This window comes from Pleurodeles waltl, chromosome 2_1 (assembly GCF_031143425.1).
Source record: "Pleurodeles waltl isolate 20211129_DDA chromosome 2_1, aPleWal1.hap1.20221129, whole genome shotgun sequence".
Taxonomy (NCBI): Eukaryota; Metazoa; Chordata; class Amphibia; order Caudata; family Salamandridae; genus Pleurodeles; species Pleurodeles waltl.
In genome coordinates this window covers 861,666,170-861,684,978 of record NC_090438.1, presented here as the reverse complement: position 1 = coordinate 861,684,978, position 18,809 = coordinate 861,666,170, and positions in this window count along the sequence as shown.

Genomic DNA, 18,809 nt, shown 5'->3' with positions numbered 1-18,809 from the left:
GTGCGTTAAATGATGACAAAGTTGCACTGTACATGCATTGCCCAACTTTGTTGACACAATCCAGGGAAAATATGGTAGGCTGGCGGTACCTTAGCGTTTCATACATGACACTATGCCGGGGCACAGGTGTCACCATGACCTCTGAAATGTGTGCATAAGTGATGGTTGTGCAGAACTCACCAGACATCTAACCTGGTTTACTATCATGGTTGGACATGTGAACTCCAGGCCTAGACTGGCGCAGATAAACTTTATTCTGGTTGAATACACCCCGTCCACCAGCATTGCATGCAGCACCCCAACTCATCCGCTACTGTCATTCAAGAGCAGTGAACAGTAAATAGTATGCCAACGGGAGACTAACCAACAGGTCCGCCGATCTTGACACCAAGGTGATCAAGCAGTTCCTGCTCCCTGGCAACCTGATCTGCCCAGCGATGCTTGAGCTGGTGCTAATCCTGCCACTCCTGTACACCATCTTCAGGTGGTGGAGCACCTTGCCCCACTGCAGCTGCCTGGCCTCCGTCGATGACCCGGCCACCCATTTTTAGCATCATGGGAAGGTAGTCGAATACCAGCCACACAAATCCACCTAACTCTTCCTTTGACATTCTCGTCAGCCTCCCCTGCCAGAAATGTTGTAGATGGTCAAAGTTGACCCCAAATACCAAGATAAAAAGGAAGACTAAATGGAAACTTAACCCCACTAACTAATCCCAACTATCCCAAGTGCTGAACTACCCTGGACAGACACCCCACAGTACAAATGAAATTTAGACAATAAACACACAAAATCACAACAGCTGGGAGAAAATACACACAATTAATGACAGGACACGAGAGGAGGGACACCGCAAACTGCAATCAACAACCAAGACACAACCATTAGTACACAAACACAACCACACGGTCAGAAAGGCACAGATTGTAAAGAGAAACTGAAACTACACCCATTGTACTATACTTGTAGACAGCTTTTTTTAGACGTGTAACACATGTGCATCGTTTACATAAATGCATGACTGTTATGCGTTGATTTCACTGAAGGCAGCATTGAGAGATGTGCGAAGGTGATATTCATGCTAAGGGCCCATGTGTCATTTACTTTGCGTTTGCATCTGTATTGGATGCATTTGCATCATATTCTTTTACTCAATTCCTCATTGCGTGTTTTTTTTTTGCATTGTCCTTAGATGCACCCTAAATCAACATACATAGGGTGGCATTTTGGGTATGGCCACATGTGGTAGTGCATGCAACAATGTGACAAGGGTGTGTTTGGTCTGTTCCACCAATGTGTGTGTTACAGACTCAACAGCATGCAAATTGTTGCACATCGTGCATATATATGCGTGTGTGACAACAGTGCATCCCCATATGTTTGGCATTCAGCTTAATGCAATAGTTCTGATTTGTGATTGTGTATTGTGTTTTTGTCTGTAATGTGTGATGTTGTCATACAGAGCATAATATTTAAAGCTACATATACAGGTCAGGCCTTGTTGATGATGGGTGAACCATTGCTACCTTATAATTATTACCTGACAACTGTTTCCATATGTAGATTTTGAGTTTATGGAGACTTGTGTGAAGCCTGCATATTTGTCTGATATGTGTACATCTTTGGTACATAGTGTGTATAACACAATCTGCCTATATTCCACTCAGAATATGTTTTGATCACAGAAGTTTGATTGAACTCATTGCAATTACCAATGGTTGTTGGTTTTGTGTGGTGGATCTGCAGCCCTAGCTGCATATGGTCTCATCCATGCTGATGTGCATTCCACCAACCTGTCCGTTCAATGTGTGAGGTCATGTGTACCCTGTGTCAGGATTGTTCCCCAATGGCAGTGGCAGGACAGATTGCCATGGATATACTGCGTAGGCCCAACTTCTACCATTGGTTGTTATACCTGGACAAATCATGATGACCATTGTTACTAATGATGTCCCCTCTTGTCACACATGCTCCATGCAGCCATTACAACTCTCACATTGAGTTGTGACAGTGTTCAGTTCCAACATGACTTAATTTCTATTTCTTGACATTCACTACCTCATGTGTGGGCCCCTTGCATACATCCTATTTGGACATGATGTAGTTGTGTCTAATGACCTATTGACTTACAAGTTGGCAACGAGGATGTACACAATATTTAGTGGTCCATAGATTGTGTCCTTCAGTTGTCACATACCAGTGATTAGGCTGTTATTGATGTGTGTGATGGTGACAGTACAATCTTACACATCACATATGATGTTGCAACAGTACTTGTCAGATTCCTATTTGTAACATGATCCTTGACCTTTCATTCACATTCCTACACTATATGTAGTGGCAATTGAATAGGCCAAAGCAGGATTGGTTGTATTAGTGAAGTGTTTATGTACAAAATTGACAAGGTGAATTCAGTGATTCTTAAGAGTAAAAGTTATCAAATATGTACTGTCTCTGGGGTACCCCAGCAGCTTTGTTGTACTGTTCACCCTCCATATCGTCACCACCATCCTCCTCCTCAGACAGGTCATCTACCTGGTCATACACCGGGACGTTCATCCTCACACATATGTTATGCAGGATAGCACGTCAGGATGATTTTGCACACAATGAGTGGAGCATATGGCTGCCTCATGTGAGGTCCAGGCACCTGAATCTTGTTTTCAGTATGCCAAATGTCCTTTTCACGATATTGCTTCTTACGGTGCCCCTCATTGTATGCACGCTTTGCTGCTGTGCTTGGGATTACAAATGGGTCATCATCCACGGCTTTATGCCATAACCCTGATCCCCGGTAAGAGATAAAAGGTGTAAGTTGTTGTTTAGGCTTGCAACAGGTTTGTCATGTTCCATGGCAGTTGTTATTTTGATTTGGTTGAATCTCATACATGTTTGTGATATGGTGTGAGCTACTGGCCTTGTGCAAAGTTTCTTAGCACTGTGTTGTTGAACATGACAATCTTGGGTATTGGCTCAAGGACCTGGGAAATATATTTTGAAATCCTAACTGATACTCAGTATGTATGTACATATGTTGTGTAGTGCACCTTTGTATCAGTGTGCTATCACTAGGGGCAAGACTCCCAGCACAATGCGGTCAGATGTGGTGACAACGTGGTAGCCCTACTGAGCCGAGACATCATAACCATTTTGACATGTGTCATTACAGATGAAGTGCAACACTAAGGCCCATTTTAATGAGTAAGTGACAATGCACAACACAGCTCTAACATTGCAGCACTGGGCTGCAACATTTTGACTATTCAGGAATGCACTATGTGTGACATGTTACTAGGCAACCCTTTGTTGTTTCCTGAGCCAGTGGCTAATATGAAGCTGTGCTCCAAGACTACCGACCTTGCAACAGGCTGTCCTATGGAGGTGGATGTTTCTATGCAGGTAGGGACACCTTCCTATAAATAAACAATTTTGATGGCCAATTGGCTCTTTCTGTATGTGAAGCAGTATGCAGCATGCATAGCTGGCACATTCATATGAGGTCAAATCACAGTCCAGTTCCTTATTGCAAACTGGGGTGGTGTTTTATGTTGGCACTGCCTCAGGTTTTAGGTGACACCTTCATCTGAGTCAGCATCATAATGCTATCCATCTTGTGGTGACAGACCTGCAGCTATACACATTGCAACCCCCTCCCACGCTAAGTGCTGCGTGGGAGGGTGGTCGATTTCCAATGTGGCTTCAGGTCACAAGAGAGTGGTCATCCGCCAACTTGTACATACAGTGCAGGCCATGAGAATGGCATTGGGGGCTCTAATATAGGACCCTTAATGATCCTAAGTGGCAGCTGATGTTTGTGCCAGCCATCAGGTATCCATGGGTGTGTATCCTATTGTTTCAGGGTGATCAACATCACTACCAGTGTCTCTCCTGTCTTCCAAAACATGAATCAGCATTTATACTGTCCACACATGCACAGTGCAGGCTGTGGAATGGAGCTCAGCTACTTAGCAAATGTGTCCCTTAGCACAGTTCATGTAAGGTCAGTGATGTCCTATTTACTCCTACAGGGCCTCACTATGGCATCCATGATCTGCACTGTCTAACAGTGACTCTGCCCCATGGTGAGCCACTTATCTTTTACAGTACAGATATGATGGTGTTGTGAGTCAGTAAGTGGTGCATGTGAGGTGGCACTACATCAGGTGTGGTGCCATTTTTCACAAATCTGGTACATGGTATATGATGGCCATTGGTGTTATATTCCTATGTGTGTGACCCAATGCATCAGGCAGTTGTATATGCACACTACAGGTAAGTCAGGTATGTGTTGATGAGATGTAGTTGGTATTGGCACCAGTTGTCTAGCATGTGATGTTTGTTCTGGCAGAGCCTTGCACAGCATGATTTGAGTGATCTGTGCCTATGTGTGATGTACGTTACATGAGTATGGTGTATGCCATTGACATTGCTGTGCTATTCTTTATGTGGTGTACTGTGGATGTGAAGTGTATGTAGTGGGCAACCTGTGGGCACTTATAGTGGTTTGTGTACATCTTCTGTTTGTGAAGGGTACATATCTGCACCTGTCCTTCATGTGGTGTGCCTGTCAAGTTGTGGGTGTGCTACGTACATGTGGGTGTATGTGTTTGTGGTGTGCACTGATTGTGCTGTACTGCAGCATGGGGCATATGTGTTGCTACCTGCACATCTGTGTTACCCTGGCCATGTGTTTTTGGTGTAGTGAATGTTGTGTGTAAATTGCTGGTTTGTTGACTTACCCACAAGTAGGCCATTTCCATATTGGCCATCCTGGAGGTGTTCGTTGGTCCTGCTGTGCCAGAATATGTAGGCGTCATGGACACTCCCAGGATACTTGGCCAAAAAGTTTGTGAATAGTCCCCAGTGGTCCACTATGGCCTGCACATTTATGGAATGCGCGTGTTTGCGATTCCGGTATAGATGCTCTGTTGCTGCTGGTGGAACAAGTCAGACATGGGTGCAGTCACTTGCACCGAGCCCATGCGGGAAGCCACCAAATTGATAGAACCCCTGTTTTATCTCCTGCTGCTTTTGCTCTGTGTTGGGAAAGCAGATGTGGTGGAGTATCAGAGCGATAATTGCATCTGGCTCCTTTGGCAGGAACACCGAGAATTACGGCTGTGACACACCAGCAACCAGGGCACCCGTTGTTTGAAATGAGACACTTGCCAGCATATGCATGACAGCTAGCAGCTTTGTCACAAGTGGTATATTGAGTGGGGTCTACAGGCTGACTGTGATCTGTGGCTCAATGTGGTCAGCAGGTGTAGAATGGCTTGCTGGTTGAATCTGTATATCCTTAATATGTCTTGTTCCCTGATGCCAAGAAGGGTTGTCCTATTTCTGACTATCCTCTCCTGCCTTCTGCATTGCCTTTGTGGGCCACGTTATAGTGGTGGTGGTTGCTGTTGTTGTTGCTGTCCTCTGCATCTTCTTGTAACCTAGAGCAGTAGCACTTCCATCCTGTCCTGTGGGTTAGTGATGTTGCTTCTGTGTGTTTTCCTTAAGTAGTGGTGTGTGGGCCTCATTTGAAAGGCTGGTCTGACCCAGACGTTAAAATTTTATGCAAATTTGAGTTAATGTCATGTTTGGGTCCCCCTCCCACCTGTGCGTCATTTTTACCCGATTGGATAAATATGGCGCTAGTGGCTTTGAGTCATTTTTTGGTCAGGAACGCCTACCTTGCATCTCATTGATGCACGGAGGTTTCACGCTTCCAAAAATGATGTAAACTCCAATATTTAGACACTAGATGGGTCTAGCATCAAAATATAAATATGGATTTAAGTTTGCGCCGAATTAGAGTAAAAAAAATTATGCAAAGCAAGTATAAATTGGGCCCAAGGAAGTTCCTGACCAGGAACCCTCCCTGGCCAGTTCAAAGGAAAGGGGCCCCCCAGCACTCCTCACATGCCGAAACGGGGGTTGCTTGATGATGGGTGAAGGAGGGGGGGTGGCATGCACGCCCTCAGTTCCTTTAGAGGGGCCCCTCCTGGGGCCAACGCCCTATCCGGGACAGCAATTGTCGCAGGTGACCCCTGGTGCCTTGACTGGCATTCACGGGGGCAAGGGAACCCCAAAAGCAAACAAGGAACAGAAATCGGAGCATCAGGCTCCTCTGGAAGCAACCGGGGGAAGAGGGGACTTACCCTTGCCTTTCTGCATCTTGCTCTCAGGGAGGACCTGGCGTCCGGAGGGACATCCGATGATGTCTCTCTCTCCCTCCTGGGGCCGCTGCTGTCAACTCTACCGCACCAGATCTGGTGCACAAGTGTGTTATCTGCTTCCCGGGCTGCAGTGCTGAATTCTGTTAACAGTCAGGGCCAGTTGGTGCCCCGGGGTACTCTCCATAGTGTGCTTCGCCCTGGGGGCACTGCTTGGAGCACGCTTGCTCCAGGCTTCGTTTCTTCATGCCCCTTGGGCACCGAGTGCAGCGCCATTCAACACGCTCGAACACACGAGCTGCCCGGGTCGGGGACATGATTTTCCCTGGCAGCAGCACTCTCAAGACACCTATCCCAAGAAGCGGAGGCACTCTCAAGGTGCTATGACCAGAGGAGGGGATCTACTCACCAGGCACTCCAGAATCACGGCAAAGCGCTTCTTGGCGCAGCCAAGCAAGTCTTTGTAGGGGCAGGGGCCTCAGCACCCAGCCCCAGGCAGACACAAGGGGAGAACAGGAGGTAGGGCCTAAAGTAGGCCAGCACAAGGAGTGTGCAGACAGTGGCAGTTCCTCCTAGTGACCCAGCTATTCACAGGTCAGCACAGCGGCAGCAGTCCAAAGCGGTTCCTGGTGAGTCCCTCCAGCATCATTCTGTGTCCAGTTCCAAGTATGTTTTTTGTGCGTCCTTATGGGGTAAAATCCCCTGTACTTATACCCATATTTGCACAGTGTTAAAGGGAGAGGAGGTTCCAACCAGTTACAACTGGTTCCAGGAGTGTCTCCTCTCTCCTCCAGCACAGGCTCCAGACATCAGTTGGGTGTCAACAAGCCACTTGTGTGAGTCCAGGGCACAACCTTTACAAATGCAGGTGTCTCCCGCCTCCCCTTCCCTCAGTCCAGGAAGACCATTCAATATGTAGATGCACCTCTGTGACATCTCCACCCCCCATGTACAGGCTGTCTGAGAAGTATGCAGAAAGCCCAGCTGTCACTCTGGCCAGATGTGGATTGGAGTCAATCTGCAAAACACCAGAGTCATAAGCACAGAGAAATGCTCACTTTCTAGAAGTGGCATTTCTATAATGGTAATAAAAAATCCACTTAAACTAGTAAGCAGCATTTCTCACTACCATTACAACCATGCCAAACATGCCTATGCTACCCCTCATTTATCAGACAATACCCCCCTAGACATAAGGCAGGGCCTTTCCGATTCAATTCTATGAGAAAGGCAGCACTCAGAGTAGTGAGAAACCAAATAGGCCGTTTGTCACTACCAGGACATGCCACACAACTAGTTACAGGTTCTGCCTTATACATACATAGCACCCTGCCCATAGGGCTAGCTAGCGCCTACCTTAGGGGTGACTTAGATGTAGTTACTAAAAGGGGAGTTCTGGGCCTTGCAAGTAACTTTAGATGCCAGGTCCCTGTGGCAGTAAACTGCACATGCAGGCCCTGCACTAGCAAGGCTGAGACAGGTGTGAAGGGCTACTTCCATGGGTGGCACAAGCAGCGCTGCAGGCCCACTAGTAGCATTCAATTTACAGGCTCTGGGTATAAGTATACCACTGTGCAAGGGACTCACAGGTAAATTAAATGTGCCAATCTGGTATAAGACAATCACACCAAGTTTACAAGGGAGAACACATGCACTTTAGCACTGATTAGAGGAAGGCAAAACGTTTTGGGAATGACCCTCTAGAAAGGGCCAGGTCGAACAGTGAAATTCAGTTTTGCAGGGTTGAACTTCTTTGAAAGATAAGCCACAGGATTTAATTGACCAATTTCAGGATGTCTTTGTGACAGAATTGTTTCCAGGCCATCATCTGAATCATCTGCTTCTCAATGAATGGCTTTTATATGTTTGGAAGTGTTATAATGGGATCGAGTTGAAGGCTTTTTGCTAGGTGATAAAGGTCTGGTCAGCCTCCGAGGCCCAGTAAAAGAAAACATGTTTTCAAAGCAGTTTTGCAGTAGGTGCAACAATGCTTGAGAAATTATGATTAAGGTGCTGATACAAATTGGCAAAGCCTAAAAATGTTTCTAATTCTTTGATGATTTCAGGCCGCATCTACTCCTTCACTAACTGGATCTCCCTTTCAGCCATAGTCAGACCTTGAGGGGTAAAAATGAACTCCAGAATCTCTGCTTTAGTGATGTGAAATTTGCGTAGTAGTTTGCAGAAAAGACAATGTTCTCGCAGCTTGTGTGAGATGGTTTTTACATGCTGAATATATTCTGACTTATTTTGAGAATAAGAATATCACTGAGTAGACATTGACAAATTGATCTAAAAATGGCAGTAGAACATCTTTTAAAAATAACTGGAAGGATGCTGGGACACTGCACAGGCCAAAGATCATTACATAATACTGGTAAAACAGCACATGCCTCACTGAACACATCCCTGAATTTTTGATGCACTCCTGGCAATCATAGGTCTTTTTCAGCAGCGGTGGTCATGGTACGGCTCATGTAAATCATGGGTAGTTCCTTTTTCTCTGTTTAGCAAACCTCCTGACAAGAAGTGGAGCTGAAAGTGATATATCTGTGATTACAATGTATGGTAGAGTTATGAAGGGTCAATCAGGTTAGCCCTAAAAACAACGTGAACTGGGGTGCGTCAATAACATCAAATTAAAGTTTTTTCCTAATAACAAGTAGAGTTTTTATTACAACGGAATGCTACAAAGGTGGATTTTTATACTATGGGCCCTGTAGTTAACATGGTTTCATCTATTGCTCGGACTGTCTCATGCTTGAACTTTTGTGTTTTTAAAATCAAAAATTCCATGTATTTGGAGTCAATGAAATTGCTGATAGCTCCTGAGCCCATCATGGCTTTTACTAATTCACATGTTTGATTGTAGGTCAGACTGCTAGCTTTCAGGACTAAGGGATAGATGTACAAAACCTGTTTGCATTTGCAAGTCGCCCAATTCGCATATTTATACCACCTTCGTAATAGCCTTTATGCAGATGTTCGTAACTTTAGTAACAGCTTTTATTGGAATGTTTAAGACACTAGACTTCGAATTCTTAGCTAAAGGGGCTCTTTGTAACATTCCTCATGGTGGCAAGGCGTCTTGTTTTATATAATCCGTTTTTTCCAACTTGCAGCTGAAGCCACATGGGTAGTGTAGACCTTATGAATCACTTTCTTAGAGGCCTGATAGAAGACATTGAGGATGAACTGGTCCATTCCACCCGACTCGCCAACTTTTCGGAAATGATAGATCAGGCTCTGCGAATCAATTACTGAATGAAAGCCATCCACCTAGGCTCTGCTTATCTTAAGATGATTGTTAATAATTCCTGTTTTTCATTCTTTTATGGACATCATATGACCTAGTATCTTAATGTCTGAATTACGGGAGGGCATGCTAATCAGTTTCAAATGCAAAATTAGTTTCCTAATACAAAGCATGAAAGACAGTATGAGAGTTGGAAGGTATGTACTTTCAGAAATTCCTATGGACCCCAGGTTGCCCACAAATCAAAACGTCAGAATCAACATCATAGGCAGATTAACTTAATCAGACAGCAGTGCTACAGTTCCCAATCACATCTTAAGTATGGGGAAGCAAAAACATTGACTTAAGAAAGTGGCATATTAAGATTTGTTTACTCAAGTAATCTGGATGGAACTAAAGGGATAGCAGTAGATGAGATCTCATTATTGAGCAACATAGGCCCTGATTCTGAGTAAGGCAGAGATAAATTACTACTTGCAATTTTGCTCCACCTGATTCGGAGTGGGTAGGGTTTTACACACCAGATATGGGAGAATCATAGCAATTTTTCTGGGTGATAATTTCAGATGTCGAATCCACATGAGGTCACAGAGGCAGTCAAGCCTCATTCCTCTCCCTTTTTTTTTTAATTACAAGCAGAATCATACAATGCTCCCCTCTTCCAGAAATAACCTTCCTCTAACCCCCTTTCCACCTCAGGCTCTCATATACATATATCACCTCCTCAGAAAAGGTGGTAAATGTATGCATTAAAAACTCATGGAACTGGAAATCCTCTGCGGTTTCACGGTAAGAAAAATTGGCCCTATTTGGTACTTTCCCACTTCATGCGGTTTTACTCGTAGTTTCATAGTACTGGTGTGGATTTATAGCATATTAAGAATATGAGATTTACTATTAGCCAAGCACTGTGCAACTTGTAATCAGGCCCTTACTGTAAGGAAAGTAAAAACAGATATCTGTGATGGCTCCTTGTGGGTGGAGGTCATTCCTTTGTAGGATAATGAAGTCTAGAGCTGTGTCGTTCTGTGACTGAACTGCAGAGGGGTCACATCAGTGGAAGTGAGATCCCACGCAGCTATGAGACACAGAGGCAACTGAAGGTGAGGTTGGATGGGGGTCAGCAGCCATGTATGGCACTTGGGCAACACAGCTAGTTAAGAAATAGACCAAAAACTAAAGCAAGAACAAGCAGTATCATGCAAGATCCAAGACGCCTCAAAAAGTGCAGAAGGGCCTGAGGAGGTAATTTTAAGACTAAGAAATCACAGCCAGAAAAGCACGTTCTGGCTAGCAGTGAAGGATTCAGAACCCACAGATAAGAAGGATTCAGGTAGTCACAACCTGTACAACAGCAGTTCAGCAAAAGATGTACTCTGTGAATATTGAAGTCAGTAATTACAATCATGTTAATGGAATACTATTCCACTAAAACAGCCAAAGACATGTTTTTTTAATGGATCAACAGTAAGGAAAGTAGTTAGAGTTGGTGTTCAACAGTATCACTTTTGAAATTCAAGATTCTACTCTAGTGACATTTGGTTCTTTACCAAAAGAAAAGCATTTGTTATCATTCAAATATCCCCCAGTAGGAAGAAGCCATGAAGTTGTCCTTAATATCTGTAGTTCAGGTTGTGAAATACATTTGTCTTTTAGTAAGCCTATAGTTAATTCTCTTCAGTTCCAGCAAAGTTTACTCATCCTTCTGAGGTGCATAGACTTGCACCATTCAGTTATTAACAAACTGCTTAATATATGGTTTTTAACTGTAAGAATTAGGACCATTGACTAAGAGGGTGGAAGCCCCTTTCAAGCAATATCCACAATCCCTGTATGGATAAATCACTAAAGTCACTAAATTAGCCTGTGCCTATCCCTCTGATAGCTTGGCACATAATAGTCAAGCTTAACTGAGAGGCAATGTATACATTCTTTCTGCAGAACATAAAACAGTGATACAGTGAAAACACAACACAAAATAAATCTTAAACCCAATTCAGATTAATAGAGTAATTTGTAATAAATCAACTGATAAATATCCAATTGGTAGAACTGGAGATATTGAGTTTTAAAAATGTTAGTAACAATAGTGTAAAAAGCACAAAATGCCAACTGTGGCTATCTGGTTGCGTTGAACTAGAACTAAGTCACATACTCAGGCCAAACATGATGGAGCACAAGCTGGATACAGGGACCAGGTGAGTCCTACTAAGATTTGTATCTTTTGTCCTTTATGTGAGGCTTTGTGTTGCTTGGTATAGGTCCCAATCAGGAGCTGCAATGTGAAGTCCCGAGTCAAGTTGCATCACGCTGCATTGGTTTCAATCAGGAGCTGTGAGGGCTGTGATGTGAGGTGCTGCATTGAGTTATGTCTCATTGCATTGGTTTCAGTGGAGCCCACAGTTAGGCAGGGAGGAGTACACTTCAATGCCAGGGAAGGGCCCAGGCCCTGGGGAGGCAACTCTTAGGGATCAGGGACTCACTTCAGCAGAGGCTAGCAGCAGGGCTCCGGCAAATCCATTTTTGGGTCCAGGGAGGTTTAGCGCAGCAGGTTTCCTGGCAGTTGCAGGGAGGCCTGTGATGCTTATTGTGTCCCTGTAGTTCAAACAGGAGTTTAGCCAACTGACCCTTGAAGTCACACAGGTTAGCCGAGGAGGAAGAAAGCAGGTCCAGTCTTCCCTCTCAGAGAATAAGGCAGTCCTTAAGCAGCAGGGCAGACCTCTGGCAGCAGCAGGGCAGTCCGCTGGTGGCAGGGAAGGCCTTCTTCTGTAATTACCACAGGTCCATGAGTGTACACAAAAGTGGCTCTTGAGGTCCCATACTGGAGGAGAGCACCATTTTCTACCCCTACATCTGCTTCTGGAAGGTTGTTCCTTTCTCTTCGAAAATCTCCCAGAAGTGTGGAGTTACAGGTCAGGTTCCTTTGTGTTAGTTTCAGACAAGCCCCTCTGAAGTGTAAGTTAGGCAGGGAACAGCTTCACTCCCAGCCATCCTGGCAAGATGACACATCCTGTCCACACCTAATTCCCTTTGTGTCATTGTCTGGAAGGAATACACAAACTCCAAAAGAAGAGCCATTCACAGTCATATGAACCAGGAAACTACCAGAAGGCACAATTGCTGAGACCTAGAAACACCAACTTTCTAAAAGTGGCATTTTTAGAATTGTGACTTAAATTCTGACTTTAACATTGAAGAGGATTATAGATTACAATTCATTTGAGTTCAAACAGCATATTTCTACTTGCTCCCAGTCCAAAGTTATCATTTTAGATGAAATGAGGTAACCCAGTGTTAGTCAATTGCAGAGATAGGTCTTAAAGTAGTGAAAAAAGACTTTAGGAGTTTTCATTACCGGGGCATGTATAATGTAAGCACATTAGGTTCTGCTTTCTGGAGGTCGTATGAGTATTAAAAATGAACGTTTAGGCCTGGCAAAAGGTTAAATTTACCAAGTTGAAATTGGAGCTTAAAACTGCACCACAGACTGCAATGGCAGCCCTTAAACCTGTATTAAGGGGCTGCTTCAGTGGGTGGGCCAATGAGTGTTGCAAGCCTGCTCGTACCATTTCATTTACAGGCCTTGGGTACATGTAGTACTATCTACTAGAGACTTACAATTAAATTAAATATGCCCATCACATTTAGGCCAGTTGTACCATGTTTTAGGGAGAGAGCACTTTAGAACTGGTTACACGGTGTACATGGCCATGCAAATCTGGTGGTGCATCAAAATTCATGGCTTTTGCATTTGAACTGCCGCCACAATGCCCATGGAATGTCTCCATAAAGCAGATTAAGGCAACACAGCACTTTGGGCTGTCTTGACTTATTCCATATCAATGAGGCCATCAAATCCATGCAAAGTGGCTTTGCATGGTCTCACAGATATGGTTGAAAGGGTTACAGCAGGTTGCGTCACTAACAGTGTTGCAAAGGCGGTGTAGGCCTCTCATACGTATGCCCCATAGTTCACACTTCCTTGCAGGTATGATAACACATACCTTAAAACAGTAGGTGAGGAGGTACTTCTCAATTACGATAAAGCAATGACATCTTAGCCCAAACATAGAATATCAAAATATTGTGAAAGTAAGCCCCCATATGTATATAAAGATTTATACAACTTAACTCTACATCTATATACCTTGACCATATAACTTATCTTCTACATCCAACTATCAACCTTGGTGCAAAACTATAATTTCTAACACTTAAATTCTGAGCTTTGAATCGCGCAACATGGCGGTTCATACTGCAGTTACAAAATTTTACCAACATGTACAAGCTCCTCCTTCCCAAAGTCCTATTTGAATTGTATTGCCCAGAGACGGTCGATTTTAGTGGTATTCATACATAAATATTGCGGTTTCACCTCCGTGGAGTTTATTACTTAGGCCCCTCTGACTATCACATTATACAACACAGTATAAAACGGAAAATAAAGAGACAGATTGGGAGCTAAATGTTATTAAAAATACAGCATATATTGCATTAATACACCATACAAAGTGCAAATCTAAAATGTATTTAACATATCTACCTCACAGAAATCAACATTTCTGTTACTTCTCACAACCAACAACCCTAGGCATACTTCCAGGAATGGCCAACTTTGTTACAACCTCAACAGGAGGGTACAAGGGCTTTCAGTTGGATATGATGAAGAGTCTGTCGGATTTTACCAGAGAATTCATGCACACACACACAAAAACAAACACACACACTTTCTCTTTCTCTCTCGTCCCTGTTTTGAAGCCCTTAAAAATGTTGATTAGTTTGAAAAATGATGGCCCATATTTATACTTTTTGACGCTAAACTGCGCTAACGCAGTTTAGCGTCAAAAAATTTAGCGCCGTCTAACGCCATTCTGAAGCGCCATGCGGGCGCCGTATTTATGGAATGGCGTTAGCCGGCGCTAGCAGACCGGCGCTGCCTGGTGTGCGTGGAAAAAAACCACGTAGACCAGGCAGCGCCGGCGTAGGGGGAAAATGGCGTTAGGGCGTCTTAAAATGGGGCAAGTCAGGTTGTGGCAAAAAAATCGCCTCAACCCGATTTGCGCCATTATTTTCGACGCCCAGACGCCATTTAAATGACTCCTGTCTTAGTAAAGACAGGAGTCATGCCCCCTTGCCCAATGGCCATGCCCAGGTGACTTATGTGCCCTGGGCATGGTCATTGGGCATAGTGGCATGTAGGGTGGCACAAATAAGGCCCCCCTATGCCACCCAAAAAAAATTAAAAAATATAAAAAATTATACTTACCTGAACTTACCTGAATGTCCCTGGGGTGGGTCCCTCCATCCTTGGGTGTCCTCCTGGGGTGGGCAGGGGTGGCAGGGGGGGGTCCCTGGGGGCAGGGGAGGGCACCTGTGGGCTCATTTTGAGCCCACAGGCCCCTTAACGCCTACCCTGACCCAGGCGTTAAATAGTGGCGCAAATGCAGGGTTTTTTGACCCGCCACCTCCCGGGCGTGATTTTTGCCCGGGAGTATAAATACGACGCATTTGCGTCGCCGTCATTTTTTTAGACGGGAACGCCTTCCTTGCATCTCATTAACGCAAGGAAGGCGTTCACGCAAAAAAATGACGCTATTTGCCCATACTTTGGCGCTAGACGCGTCTAACGCCAAAGTATAAATATGGCGTTAGTTTTGCGCCTAATTTGCGTCGAAAAAAACGACGCTAATTCGGCGCAAACAGAGTATAAATACGGGCCGATGTGTTTTAAGTGCGTCTAAACATTTGCCCTCCTCTTTCTTTCTACTGTCCCCTATGCCTCCCTTATGTCCTGTTTTTCATATAAAGAAATTTAACAAGATATCCCAGCATGACTGTAAGGAAATCTAAAGCTCACTCCTCCCACTCCCCAAAACTCAATGACCAAGCTATGTCCCTGAACATATGGTGACGGTCTGAGAGTCATTTCAATAGTTTTCTTTAGCCTCCTACACTTTTTGGTTTTGCCTGCATGTGAGCACACAAAGTAAAACCATTCCACCAAATCACCATAATGGATTTGTGATTTACACAGGCCTTCAAGAAATATATGTCCTTCAAGTATTCATAGATTGTCCATTGGTGTGAAATTTCTCACTGACGGTCCAATTGTGATATGGTTTTGCTGATGAAACTTGAAAGAATAAGTATAGCTTACTACCTGGGCAGCTATAATATACACAAGAAGAGTTACTGAGTGAGTCATTTACTCCTATCATAGCTATTAATTTTTAGACTTCTACAGATGTCCATTAACTTCTAAAAAAACTTTAGTATCTGATCTGTCGATGTTTCACACAATTCTGCTATTTTCTCATAATATCCTACAATTAGTATATTTTGCATTTCTCTTCAGTCTATTGTAGCAGTCCACAAGCCTCATTTTTCACCAAGAAAAGCTTTGCTGGGTATTATGGAAATCGTCTGATGAGCGCCAATTTACTTTTATAAATCATTAAAACATCAAGACATGTACATTTACTCTACTTAGACATCCTTTTAAGCTTGTTATTCAAAGAGGACTCAGCCACTTACACGACCCGACATCTGGGGGGCACCTAGTGGATCATTATTAGTTTGATGGGAAGGGAGGAGAATTATTTACTATATATAGGTCATATTAGGGAGGGTGTAATGTTTCTCATTAAACTGCATTAAAATATCCCTCTAACGCGCTCAAAATATATGTGTTTAAATTTGCTTACTATGAAGAGACCTAAGTATTTTGTCATTAATGTATATAGTGGACAGTTAGGTCCTGATGTGCAAACCCTGGTTCTGGTCTCGTTGGCTTCAAATTTGCAAAATATTGGCTTTGCGAATGCAGAAACACAAGTCTCAATGTACTAAAGGTACATTTTAAGTTAAGTATGTTTTTCCGACTCACTATGAACACATTGAGACTCCCTCTGGCCCTGATTCATGAAAGTAAACTTACAGTTTTGTGGAAGTTTACTCTTTTTTGGCATTTATAAATAATGAGGTAATATTATGTTTGTGACTGCAAAGACTCCGCATTGAGGCAGAGACTCCACACATAAAAAGCTTGGACAGGCCTATACCTTTATGTGCAGAGTTCACGCCCTGACCGATAAGTCTCCAGAGTTGTAATCTTACTATAAACTCATAGATTGTTAATATCAAAAAAGTGTAAACTTACACAAAAGTGTAAGTTTACCTTTGTGAATGAAGGCCTGACACTCACAGGAGTAAAGGTGCATAAAAGAGATATTACCTATGAAAGAGCATAGCTTGGCTGTGCCACTACGTCTCTGGGAAAAAAAACTTCAAGGGTTGATCATTTCTTTGGTGGTCACAAAATGGTGGCCACAGTCATTATACCATTTAACATGATTCATCTAATTTCTGCACTGCAAAGCATGTGAGTGGAGTGCATCCTTATTTATGGCATATAATCAACATGTTATGATTATCTTTTTGAGACTAACGTTTTAATAGTACTCTTCTTATATGTTCTTATTTGTAGTGTTTGAATTTATGAACTATGAAAATATATTTGTGTTTTATTACCCTGGCTAGAGCGAAGGCCTACAAATAAAATTAAATTTTTCATTCAACATTCATGGTGGAGTCGTTTTTTCTTAAATGTTTCTTTCAAGATGCAGGTGTTAGGAGCAGATACAGAGTCAACAAGAAGCTCCTTGTGTGTGAAAGATATGAAAACCTGGGATAATCTGTACAAGGATGAAGAGAGGAGTGTTCTGGAAGCTTGGCAGTCATAACTCTTTTGAATTTGCTGAGACTGAAGAGTGTCAAGATGGGATGCATCAGGGGTTCGGAATTGTAACTTCCAATTAAATTTAATTAGGGTTCTCATGCGGGACGCTTCAACTGGAACATCATGATCCTGTAAAATTGTGATTTAAGTAGGGTTTGCAGACATTTCTCATACTTTTTTATATTAGGATTTTTAGAGTTTAGTTTAAATTGTTAGGCAGGTGAGTTTGGTTCTGGTGGCCAAGAATCACATGCTTTACCTGATCTTTTGTATCATTGAAATAGAAGGTTAGTCATGTATATGATAACTAGGTTTAACATTGTACAACACTTTATTTCTCCGTTTTTGATATTATATATTTATACTATGGTTTTGAGACTCATTTATGTAATGTTGACTTCTGTAATAAATCCATTTAACCCTATGAATTGACTCCAAATGTTATTATTTGACATTTGGGGTTATAAAGGAACTGTTTGATGAAATTGAACTGTGTTACTCTTCACCCCTCGGAACTGAGAATAAAAGATTAATCAAACCATACAATTAGTGAAATGACCCTATCAGATAGTAGCAGTAACGGATGGTCCTCCTTCCAAAGTGGAGAGAACTAGAACCATGTTCTAGAGTAGATGGTCCCCAGAGCCCAGATTCCAGTGTCCATTCGCAGATGTGGAAAATCAGCGGTGTCACTGAAGAGTGCAAAAGAGTTGGTCTGGCGGAGGATTAGTGAGTATTAACAGGGTGCAAAGTGCAGCAGCTCGAAATTAATTTGCTCTGACTGTAAAGTTGGGTGATGTTTTGCAGAGATGTTTAGAATGTTGCATGAGTGTGGTGATTTAAAGAGAAATTGAAATGGTCATCAGGTCTGATGTAGCGTAAGATCCCAAGATAGTTTAAAAGGTGTAGAAAACACCATAATATATTGTCTGCTGAAGATTTGCGATCATTGTGGGACATCATCAATGGCCAGGTTAAAGTAGAAGTTCACTTTGTGTGAATGTGAGAGAATTGATGTAGTGGATCTTATTGAGCAAGGAGAAGCTGTACTGATTCAGATGTTACCCCACAGATCCAGGTCTCATCAGAAGTCATTGCAAACTTTCTTGTGCTATTGAAACTGTTTACTCTTTAGTAAAGCAGACATGGGTTTATTGTGTTGTATTTCGTATGTGTTTGTTGTTTGGGAGAAAGTGTGTGTGCAGATTCTAAAGGCGGGGAACTTCTGCAAGGAGCGGGGTCTACGTCACAGTGTGGTGCGCTGGTATAGGTCTGCTGGTGTAGTTCTGTGCTGTGATAGATGGGTGACATCACCAGGTGCCGCTCTATGATTAGTGGTTGAGGTAGCGTAAGGGATTGTGGATACAGTGCTATTTCAAACTGAATTAAGTTATCACACCGACTATGGAAAGATGAAATGTTTTAAAGTAATAAGGGACATGTTTAGAGGGCATGTTTATATTTCCAGTAGGGGGGGGAGAAGTGGCGCCTCCCGAAGGTACACTAAGGGGGTCATTCTGACCTCGGCGGTAAAAGGCGCTTACCGCCGGTCAGAAGCCCGCCATAACACCGCCGCGGCCGCGGTAAACCGCCACGGTCATTCTGTCCCGCAACTGCCAAACCGCCGAAAACCCGACATCCTCAATAATC